Source organism: Erythrolamprus reginae, chromosome 1, assembly GCF_031021105.1.
Source record: "Erythrolamprus reginae isolate rEryReg1 chromosome 1, rEryReg1.hap1, whole genome shotgun sequence".
Taxonomy (NCBI): domain Eukaryota; kingdom Metazoa; phylum Chordata; class Lepidosauria; order Squamata; family Dipsadidae; genus Erythrolamprus; species Erythrolamprus reginae.
Genome location: NC_091950.1, coordinates 48671494 through 48683554, shown reverse-complemented (window position 1 = coordinate 48683554; position 12061 = coordinate 48671494). Strand labels below are relative to the sequence as shown.

Genomic DNA, 12061 nt, shown 5'->3' with positions numbered 1-12061 from the left:
ATGTTGGCAAGTGAACCATATCACTTATATGAACTATAACATTACACTATCTGGGTAAAATGATAAATTACACATTTGCTCTAGATAAGTAGACATCTATGGGAGACAAATCCCAAGCTGCAGTCTTAATTAATAGATCTAACTTTGATTAAGACAACTTCCTATACTTAAATCTGTTTTTTTAAATTTATTAATTAATTTATTTATTTATTTATTTATTTTGTCCAATACACAATACATATTGAAGAGAATAGACATGAAGTATTATATATAATGAAAAGGATAGAAGAAAAGATAAAAATAGAGGAGAAGATATATGAAAGGAAGAAAAGATGTATGATATATAAGATAAGGAGAGACAATTGGACAGGGGACGAAAGGCACACTAGTGCACTTATGTACACCCCTTACTGACCTCTTAGAAACCTGGAGAGGTCAATCGTGGATAGTCTAAGGGAGAAATGTTGGGGGTTAGGGGTTGACACTACTAAGTCCGGTAATGAGTTCCACGCTTCGACAACTCGATTGCTAAAGTCATATTTTTTACAGTCAAGTTTGGAGCGATTAATATTAAGTTTGAATCTGTTGCGTGCTCTTGTGTTGTTGCGGTTGAAGCTGAAGTAGTCATTGACAGGCAGGACGTTGCAGCATATGATCTTGTGGGCAATACTTAAATTGTGTTTTAGGCGTCGTAGTTCTAAGCTTTCTAGAGCCAGGATTTTTAGTCTATTTTTGTAGGGTATTCTGGTTCGAGAGGAGGAGTGGAGGGCTCTTCTGGTGAAGTATCTTTGGGCGTTTTCGAGGGTGTTGATGTCCAAGATGTGGTATGGGTTCCAGACAGATGAGTTGTATTCAAGGATGGGTCTGGAAAAGTTTTGTAGGCTCTGGTGAGTAGTGTGAGATTGCCGGAGCAGAAGCTACATAGGATCAGGTTAACAACTCTAGAAGCCTTTTTGGCGATATTGTTGCAATGGGCTTTAGCACTTAGGTCATTTGATATTAGTATTCCAAGGTCTTTTACTGAGTGGGGGTTGGCTGTGAGATTTTGTTTATTCAGTTTATATATGAGGTTTGGATTCTTTTTGCCGATGTGAAGGGTAAAGCATTTGTTGGTTGATATTTGAAGTTGCCAGGTGCTAGACCAATCTGAGACAAAGTCAAGGTCTTTTTGGAGAATAGATGTGTTGTCCGTGGTGTTGAAAAGTTTTACATCATCGGCAAAAAGAACACAGTTGCTTGTGATATGATCGCAGAGGTCGTTGATGTAGAGAATGAAGAGTAGGACTTAGTACGCTGCCCTGGGGAACGCCACTTTTAACAGGGATGGGGGTGGAAATGGCGCTTCCAATTTTGACAACTTGTTGCCTATTTGAAAGGAATGCAGTAATCCAGCTGTGGAGGAATCCTGAGATGCCATAGGATTTGAGTTTTAGGAGTAGTTTGTCATGGACCACTGAGTCAAAGGCTTTGCAAAAGTCAATATAAATTGCATCAATGGATTTTCCTTGATCTAGGTGGGTAATCCATATGTTTTTTCAGTGAAGTAGTTGTAGGTTGCAGGATAATTTCTTTCTGAATCCAAATTGTTTGTTAGAGAGTAGGTTATTAGATTCTAAATAAAGGGTGATTGATTGATTTATAATTGATTCCATGATTTTACATGAGACGCAGCATAGTGATATTGGTCTGTAGTTGTCAACGAGAGAAGGCTCTCCTTTTTTGAAGATGGGGATGACTACTGCTTTTGACCATAGCTTGGGGAGTGTGCTGTTCCTGAAGGATTTTTGGAAGATAATGCTTAGAGGTTCAGCTATAGCAGAAGAAAGCTTTTTTACGAAGTATGCACAAAGACCGTCTGGTACGACTGATAGGGAAGGTTTGAGGTCAATAATTGCTTTTTCAATGGGGTCTACAGTGATGTCGATTTGGGTTAGGTTGTTTATTTTAATGAAACCAGTATCATATTATTTGTTGTTATGGATCTGTATAAAACTTGGCTTTTAGGCTCATATAAGAAGAGAGGATGGAGAGGAAAAGGGAAGGGAGCGAGGGAGGATGGAAGGAAATCCATACATCAAATCCTATACAGTCTTGTCTGGGTAGATTATTCTATATTATAATAATTGTTTTTGCAATGGCTAAAATTTTGCTTCAAGAACAATGTAAGAGTAGCCTGGTTCAAGGAATTGTATTTCATTGCATTGCTTTTCATTGCATTGCTTTTCATAGTGTTGCATTGCATTGCATTACATTATATTATATTACATTACATTACATTACATTACATTATATTATATTATATTATATTGCACTACTAACCAGAGCACGCAAAACATTTCCTAGACCAATTTTGAAATACCGCTCATCTGACTGGAACCGCACTGCATATAGGACATTAATACAATTGAACGTGTCCAGAGATATCTGGTGAGAAGAGTCCTCCACTCCTCTGCTCGCAACAGAATACCTTATGCCACCAAACTTGAAATTCTGGGCTTAGACAATTTAGAACTACACTGCCTTGGGTCCGATCTAAGCATAGTTCATAAAATTATCTGCTACAAAGTCCTACCTGTCAACGACAACTTTAGCTTCAACCACAACAATACATGATCATGTTGCTTTTGATCTTTCCCCCAACTAACTTCAGATTGTGATCATACAATAGATACAAACTTAAAGTTAACCACTCCAAACTCGATTGCAGAAAATACAACTTCTGCAGCAGAGTGGTCAATGCTTGAATACACTACATGACTCTGTGGTTTTATCCCCAAGCCCCCAAAATTTTAACCTTTGACTGTCTACTATTGACTTCAACATATTCGTAAGAGGTCTGTAAGGGATGTGCATAAGCACATTAGTGTGCCTACCATCCCTGTTACACTGTACCCTTTTATTTTTATTCATATTCATTTCATATATTAAAATCATGCTGTACGTTCTATCTAATGCACATTTGACTAAATAAGTAAGTAAGTAAGTAAATAAATAAATAAATAAATTTAAATGGGTGTTAGTATCATGAACAGTGATAGAATAGAATAGAATAGAATAGAATAGCATAAAACGTATCAGGAAAGACTTAATGAACTCAATCTGTATAGTCTGGAGGACAGAAGGAAAAGGGGGGACATGATCGAAACATTTAAATATGTTAAAGGGTTAAATAAGGTCCAGGAGGGAAGTGTTTTTAATAGGAAAGTGAACACAAGAACAAGGGGACACAATCTGAAATTAGTTGGGGGAAAGATCAAAAGCAACATGAGAAAATATTATTTTACTGAAAGAGTAGTAGATCCTTGGAACAAACTTCCAGCAGACATGGTAGATAAATCCACAGTAACTGAATTTAAACATGCCTGGGATAAACATATATCCATCCTAAGATAAAATATAGAAAATAGTATAAGGGCAGACTAGATGGACCATGAGGTCTTTTTCTGCCGTCAGACTTCTATGTTTCTATGTTTCTAATAGAATAGAATAGAATAGAATAGAATAGAATTCTTTATTGGCCAAGTGTGATTGGACACACAAGAAAGTTGTCTTTGTGCATATGCTCAAAGTGTACATAAAAAGAATAATAAGGTACAACACTTATTGGTTGTCATAGGATATAATAAGCAATTAAATCATACTAGGAAACAATATCAATATAATGGTAAGAATATAAGCAACAAAGTTACAGCCATGCAGTCATAAGTGGGAGAAGATCGGTGATAGGAACGATGAAAAGAATAATATAATAGTAATGTGAATAGGTTGACAGTGTTGAGGGACTTATTTGTTTAGCAGAGTGATCACGTTCGGGGGGGGGACTGTTCTTGTTTCTAGTTGTCAGGGTGTGCAGTGCTCTAAAGCATCATTTTTAGGATAGGAGATGAAACAATTTATATCCAGAATGCGATTTAGAGAACAGAGATTTGCTATTCTTTTTAAACAATATATTTTATCATTTGTCATTTGGACATCATATGTCAGCCTATTTTTATCATAAATATAAGCAAATTGGATAGAGCAGGAAGAAGAAAGGGTAAAATTGCCTAGAGAGTTCAGATGAATCCTGGAACAGAATATAAGCCAAGTTTTATACAGATCCGTAACACAAATAATATGATACTGCTTATGATTCAATGTTCTATATTCTACGAAAACGGAGTTGGCTTGTAAATACAGAGGTAATTGTGAAGCATTAGAATCTCTTTAATTGTAATGACCCAGGATCTTTTCAAAAAATGAGTATTGAGAGATAAGAGACATTTTTTTCCCTAATTGTTATTTTTGAACGAAATCATTGCCTGATTAATTTACTATTCTACATTATGACTGAAATTATTCCTAACTAAAAAGGTTTGTTAAACCTCTGTGGCTATGATCCAAATTACTATAAGGCATACAGCTTGCACACTACTGCTATTCATTTCAGTGAAGACACCTTTTTACAACTCTAGGGAAATGGCTGTGGCTGGCATAAAATGTTTTTATTAGATTCCTTGAATTGGGAAGGATAGACTGGACCCTCTGTTGGAACTTGATGTTTGCTGTCTTTCATAACTTTTCAAGTCCTTTTAGCAGTACAAACATTCCAGTCTCTCTCTCTCTCTCTCTTCCTCTCTCTCTCTCTCTGTATATACAGTACATCTCTCTCTCTGTATACAGTGACTTATTTAATGGTCATTAATAAACAACATGATAGCCAGTATCAGGGTTCCAAGTAACACTCCCAGCAGAAGTAAAACTCCAAGGCAGACCTTTCTCCTCAAAGTTCTACGAGTACAAGTGCACTAGAGTGCCTTCCGTCCCCTTTCCTATTGCTCTCCTATATCTCCTATACCTTTCTTCTATTCCTATATCTCTTCTTCTATTCTTTCATTGATATGTTCTATTACTATATCTTCTTTTCTATTATTTCTTAGATATATTTTACTATGAGTATCTCCGCTATAACCTTCATCATGTATTTTACTATGTGTATATAGATATATACCCACTAAAACCCTCATTATGTATTGGACAAAATAAATAAATAAATAAAATAAATAAATTAGAGATGTCATATTGGTACATCTGGGAAAACCGAAATCTGAAAGGCCTCTGGGTTTTCCCCACCCAAAATCAAAATCAAAGTTCTTTCTTCTGAAGTGCACCCACATGTTCATTGCATGTTCCAATCATGTCCCCATCCCAAATGGAGTTCCTCCCAATCACGCCTCTCCAGGTGAAGGCTGAACGCCCTTGACTCCAGGGAAGGGAATGTTGCTATGCCTATACATCTCATCATGTCTCCACACACCCTCATTCCCTCCCATTTCCCACAGCATTTCCATCCATCAAGTGTGGCAGCTCTGAGGATCCAAAGTAAAAGATGGCTTCCAGGCCTGACAGCCAGAGGGTAGCGGTACTCTAATGGGCAGAGTGTTTAATCAAAATCTATTTGCCAGTCACTTTTCCCTTCAACATACTTCAAGTCCCCTATTATAAAAACCTCCACTGAAGTATGTAACCATGTTCCTCCCCCCCCCCCACCAAATGGTAGGCAGATAAGCCAGGAAGGAAGGAAGCATGCACCATGTTTGTTCTGCCGGGCTCTCTGGTATGAGCCTCCCGAAAATTCAAGGGTTCAAATTTCAGACACACACACGTTTGAAAATTCAAAACAATGTTCTTTATCACAAAATTCAAAAGAAACAAAGCACCCTTTTTGTATTGCAAAGAGCACTCGTCCCAAAACAACCTTGTAGGCTGTACAATTCCCTTAATCAGTCCTTAAGTACTTAGCTAGCAGTTGTGAAGAAACGTCACACCCCTCCTTCTTCCAACGAAGTGAGACACACACACTTTGCTCTGCTTTGGTTTCAAAGGTGTAAAAAATCAACAAACAAAGTCCAGAAGACAGCAAAGCACGGTCCTGAAGAACTGCGATCAGATAATCTTCCACAATGGCCAAACCAACACACTGCTATTTGTATTAGCAGCTCTAATTACTAGAGCCCCACCCAAACACAGGTGACCTCTCTCATCTCCTGTAATATGTCCTCAATTGGTCTATTCTACGCATAACTCTGCGCCTGCGTGGGTCCAAGACTTCCGCATCCAAATCGACCGAAGATAATGGAGATTGACTTCCTGGGCTGTGTGGCAAGCCCCCCTCTTCCAAGTCACTCCCACCTTCTTCTTCGTCCGAGGAAACTGCACTACCTGACTCTGTCGGCAATAAAACAGGCCTATGACATGTTGATGTTTCCCCTGCATCCACCTCCACATTCCTTGGGGCAGGAGCTGGGCCAGAGCCAACCACAACAATGTTAAGAATCTCCTGAGAATTTTGGGATCTCCATTACCATCTTTGATATATTTAGACATCAAATGCAGCCTAGCCTGTATTTCCCAGATTATTTAAAGTAAAGTTAAAGTAGATTGCCATTTAACTTGAGTCATCAATTGTTTAATAATTGCTAGTGTTGGCTTTTAGTTCTTCAGTATCATTTATGACCAAAAGGCAACTGTACATTTTTTAAAGTTTTTGTTACTAGTCTGCCTTCTTCCACAATTCTGTTTACCATAATTATGTTCTGGTTATCTTTTTTTTATTGTTTAATTTTTATTTTAAAAAACCCCATATAAATAAATGCTAAATATAAATAATGTAAAGAAAAGCAAAAGAAATAATATGCACTTTGTACAGTGGTACCTCGACATACGAGTTTAATTCATTCCAGACCCGAGCTCGTAAGTCGATCAACTCGCATCTCGAATGAATGCCTTTAGACTTCGTTTTTCGCACCGAGATAACCAGAAGCAAGGATTCTTGCGCCACCTAGCGGAAGCTCGGCTCATATCCCGAATTTGAGCTCGGGTGTCGAACAGAAATTTCGCTTGCGTCGCAGCTCGTAACTTGGAATATTCGCATGTGGAGCAGCTCGTATCTAGAAGTACACTGTATATGCCTTAAATAATTAAGGTGTATAGAAAAAGATACAAATAGAAAAAAGCAAAGATATATTAAGAAGCAATCTCCAATCTTCTTTTACAGCACTTACAAACTTATTCTCATTCCCCCATCATTAAAATTGCATTTTCTTCTTCTCATATTCAGACCTTTTTAATCATCAAATCTATAAATCATCAGTTCTTTTTTCCATTTTCACCAAAAAGTCCATAAGAGGTTTACAACTTTTTCTTGTACTTGCTGTCTTATCCCTGATCAAACAAGACAATTTTGCCACCTCCACCAATTCCATAATCTTTACAAACCACTCCAGGTTTCTTGTGTATATAATAATTTTGCTGCTGTTACCATATTCAACATCAGTCTTTCATAAGTCTCTTCTAACTGGCTGTCCATAAGTCCAAAATTATAAACAGTGAAGGTTTCATCTGTAAACAATATCTGAGTGTCATGTGATTCTCAGCTTCCCCCTTTCCCTTGTCTGTCATGAGGCTCATATAGAATAGAACAACAGAGTTGGAAGGGACCTTGCAGGTCATCTAGTCCAACCCCCTGCGCAAGCAGGAGATACTACATCTGCCTCTACCTAGGATCGAACTCACAAACTCCTGATTGTGAGGCAAGAGCTCCACCTCTAGGCCACAGGTTTAATCATAAAATATGGGAAGAAAATCTTAGAGATTTTCAAGGCTAGAGAAAACATTGAGAGAGAGTCCTTTATTGCCAAAATAAAATACAGCTTTTACTGTATTTCCATATCCAAGTTTGCAATGTGAAACTCTTCAACCATTTTAAAGAAAACCAGTGTAAGTAAAGAGATGATGTCTTTGATTTTTGTTTTAGGCTGGAAATTGGGCATAAAAGCAATGGGGGATTTGTGAATTTGTGCAGAAGGACAAACTCAAATTAGATTGGGCATGTTCTGTTTGGAGAAACTGAAGATGATATGAAAGAATTTAATTTCATAAACATAAAAACCACCAATATTTTGGGGGGAAAGAGCTTATATTTTATTAGAATACTGTCTGAAGAAAGGAGGGTTTTTTCTCTCAATCTCATTTGTGAATATGGATGGTGCAATAATTCAGTGGTTAAAATGCTGGGCTTTTTGAGACCCAACTGTCATGTGATGAGGTGAGCGCCCATCTTCACCAAGTTCCTGTCCACCTAGCAGCTCAAAAGCATTCAAATGCAAGTAGATAAATAGATACCACTTCACTTGGGCGGAAACAGTGCTCCTCAATATCATGCTGGCTACATTACCATGGAAATGTCTTTGGACAGTAATAGCTCAATGGCCTTAAAATGGAGATGAGCATCACCTCCTATAGTCAGCAATGACTGACCGGGTAAAATCCACAGGGACTCTTATTAATGAATATGGAAATATCTATACCGTCTTTTAAAGGTTTCAGATAACTTCTCTTAGGCTATCTAATTTTTTTCAGTAAACTTAATTTGGATAGTTATAATTTGAGGAGCAAGTCATAAGTTCTTTGAGAAAATGGGTAGCATTATATATCAGTAGTGTTCTGTTGGGCTCTCTGGTAGACTCCTCCCGAAAATTCACAGGTACAAATTTCAGATACACACACGTTTGAAAATTCAAAACAATGTTCTTTCTAATGAAAATTCACTTAAACTAAGCCCTCTTTTGGTATAGCAAAGAGCACTCGTCTCCAACCAAACTGTTAATTTGTACAAGTCCCTTATCAGTTCTGTGACACTTAGCTTGCAGCTGTGAGGCAATTCACAGTCCTTCTTCTTTCACAAAGTGAAACACACTTTGCTCTGGTTTAGTTTCAAAGCGGGGAAAAATCAGCATACAAAAGGTCAAAGTCATTAAAGCACGCACGAAACACAACGATCAGATAATCCTCCACAATGGCCAAACCCACAGGCTGCTATTTATAGCAGCCTCACTAATTACCACAGCCCCACCCCACCACAGGTGGCCTCATTTTCTTTGATAATAATCTCTCAGTTGTTGTTGCCTATGCATCGCTCTCCGCATGCGTGGCTGTATCATTAACTCTTGTTCTGAATCCAAGGAGGAGCTAGAAAATTGATCTCCTTCTGAGCTGTCTGCCACACTCTCCTCTTCCCTGTCACTCATGTCTTCTTGGTCAGAGGAGCCTTCATCAGATTCCACTGGGAGCAAAACAGGCCTGCAGCATGTGGATGTCTCCCCCAAATCCACAGTCCTTGGGGCAGGAGCTGGGCCAGAGCTAACCACAGCAGGTAGCATTTACCAATATACCTCACCCAGAAGGCAATCTGGTGCTATTAAAATCTCTACCACCTTCCTCACCCCACATAGGTACTAAATAGAAAATATTTGACAAAGCAATAGGTCTTTCTTTCAGGTAAATATAGTCAATCTTTGGGTCTCATATTATCCATAATTATTGATCCTGAGTTGAAATAACAGTAAAGGCTACATGGGTTCAAGCTTAAGTCAGGTTTGTTTTCCACAAAGTGGGTTGAATATTATATTTTGGGTAAGATTCCTCAGAGGAGAAACAGTGGCAGATTTCAAGGTCATAGAAGAAAGCCAAGCATCTTTGTTACCCCAGCAACTGCTTAGGTCTATCTACCATATATACAAAATTCTCCTGAATTTTCTTTTGGAATTTTGTAGAATTTTCAGCGTGGAACTGCCTGCTTCCTCTCGTTCCCTTTTTATCTCAGGTTCATTACGCCCATTCTTCTAGCTTTGTCACTTCCACTGCATCCTCTGATTCATTCCAATATTGTCTTTTTCAGATGCTCTATGTGATTGACGCAATTGCCACAACACTTCCTTCCCAGAGCGAACATTGGCAACAAGCATAGATTTTACAGGAGATAAATCTATTCATGTCCTTAGAAGGTAAATGTAATCTTCATTTATGCCATTTTCTTCCCCTTATTTACCCCAGCTCAGACGCTTAATTGTTAATGATGTACTCATCGCCAATTCCTGCTTTTAGTGAAGAGGATGAAAGATGCTTTCTTCTTAGGTTTAGATCTAGGTTTTTGACCTCTGTAGTCTGTACTACACGCTGAGTGTACTACAAACGTAGTTCGTAGGAAAGAAAGGAGCCTATTGACATACCACTTGTGCTAATCTTTGCTGCTATGCAAACAGTTACTGGTAGGTTCAGAAAAAAATGAAAGCATCTCAATCCATTCCTAAAGTGAGTTCTATATATTGCTGGCATTTGGGTAAAATGAGCCAATACATATTACTGAATGAAAGACACCTCAGCAGGTTAGATCCTTTGGGCAAGTCCTAGTAGTTCACTGTGGATTGACATATGGTGACTGAGGCTTTTGAATGGAAAAGATTTAAGAAATCTTTAAATCTTTAACTTAAGATTTTTACTAATATAGATTGTTTCTTCATTGCCTATTTGACCCCTATGTCAATCATTAAGTTTTGTACCTTATGATTCTTGACAAATGTATCTTTTATTTTATGTACACTGAGAGCATATGCACTAAGACAAATCCCTTGTGTGTCCAATCACACTTGGCCAATAAAGAATTCTATTCTATTCTATTCTATGCTATGCTATGCTATGCTATGCTATGCTATGCTATGCTATTCTAAAAAATACTAATATACATTCAAGGCAGTTTACATCATATGTTGCTTCCATGTTTTTGGAATGGAAACTTGATGCCTGTGTCTTTGTTTGTGCAAAAATGATTTGGCATGTCTTTTGCATGGCAAATTGTAGCTGAACCTTTCGTGAATAACTATAGATAAGGGGTATTAAATTCAAGGCCCAGGGGCTAGATCTGGCCCACGGGGTGCTTAGATCTGGCCCGCAGGACCAGCCTGAAAACAGTGAAGGAATAGCCTGTGCAGAACTGGGCTGCTATTGTTTGCACTGGTTCTTCTGAACCGGATGTTAATTTTCTGAGCAGTTGGGAGAACCAGTTGTTGGAAGATATCATTTTCCACTTTACAGGGCTAATCCTGCAAGGGAGGCAGGAAAGAAGCATTCTGGTATGCCTATATTTCTAGCCTAATCCTTACCTTAATTGTCCTGCCGCTTTAAGTGTTTTCAAAAACTTCCTTTGGGTTAAGCTCGTTACATTGTAAGCCTTAAACCCCTGGTGGCAAGAGCCTATGGCATGCGTGCCACAGGTAGCAAGGGGAGCCAGGTCGGAGGGCAAGCGACACTTTGCCAGGTTTCAGCTCCAGGGTGCATGCGTGCTGGCCAGCTGATTTTCAGCTTTGAAAAAGGCCTTTCGTCCTCCAGATCCTTCAGGGAATAATAATAATAATAATAATAATAATAATAATAATAATAATAATAATAACAACAACAACAACAACAACAACAACAACAACAATAATAATAATAATTATAATAATTATTGTTGTTGTTGTTGTTATTGTTGTTGTTATTGTTATTGTTATTGTTATTGTTGTTATTTATTAGATTTGTATGCCGCCCCTCTCCGAAGACTCGGGGAGGCATACTCTGAAGCTTTCCTAAAGTTCTGGGGGCAAAAAAAAATTGCCCAATGTACAAACCGGAAGTTCGGAAAAACGCACTTCCGGTTTGTCATTGTTATCATCCTTAGCAACCGGGATTGGCAGCAGGTGGGCCCCAGAGGTTTCAGCTGCCGCTCCCGATCCAGCTTTCCACTCCAAGATAGCCACTGCTGCAGCTTTCAGCAAGGCTTTCCTGAAGATCAACCCGGAGTTCTGTTATCAACTACAGAGGCCTTTCCTATACTCCTTTCCTGAAGGCCTCTCTAGCTGGTAACAGAGTTCTGGATCAATCTAGAGCTCTGCTATCAGCTGCAGAGGCCTTCAGGAAAGCCTTATTGGCTGCAGAAGAAATGGATGGAGGTGTACGAGACCTGGCTGCAACTATCCAAAGCCAAAGAAGTTCCTGAAGACCTCTGATAGCAAAAAGGAGGCTGGGGGTTACACAAGAGAACTTCTGGCTTACTCATTTTTCACCATCCCCAGGCTTCAGGAGGCTTTCCTGAGCTGGTGAGAGTGAAAATGACCAAAAAGAAGGCTGAAAATCAACAGGCCAATGCATTCTCCAGGTCCTATCGACTAAACGATGTCGTTTGTCGGGTCCCAGGGGAAGAGCCTCC

At 38.7% G+C, this 12061-nt stretch overlaps 1 protein-coding gene across 2 annotated transcripts in view; it reads left to right on the top strand.

Moving 5' to 3' along the window:
- Positions 1-12061, top strand: part of LBHD2 (LBH domain containing 2) — a 77253-nt gene that overhangs the window by 43643 nt on the left and 21549 nt on the right. For both annotated transcript variants that reach the window (XM_070751747.1, XM_070751755.1), the window contains exon 2: positions 9719-9824. The gene's annotated coding sequence lies outside the window, so the exon portion shown is untranslated. The remainder of the gene's footprint in view (positions 1-9718; positions 9825-12061) is intronic.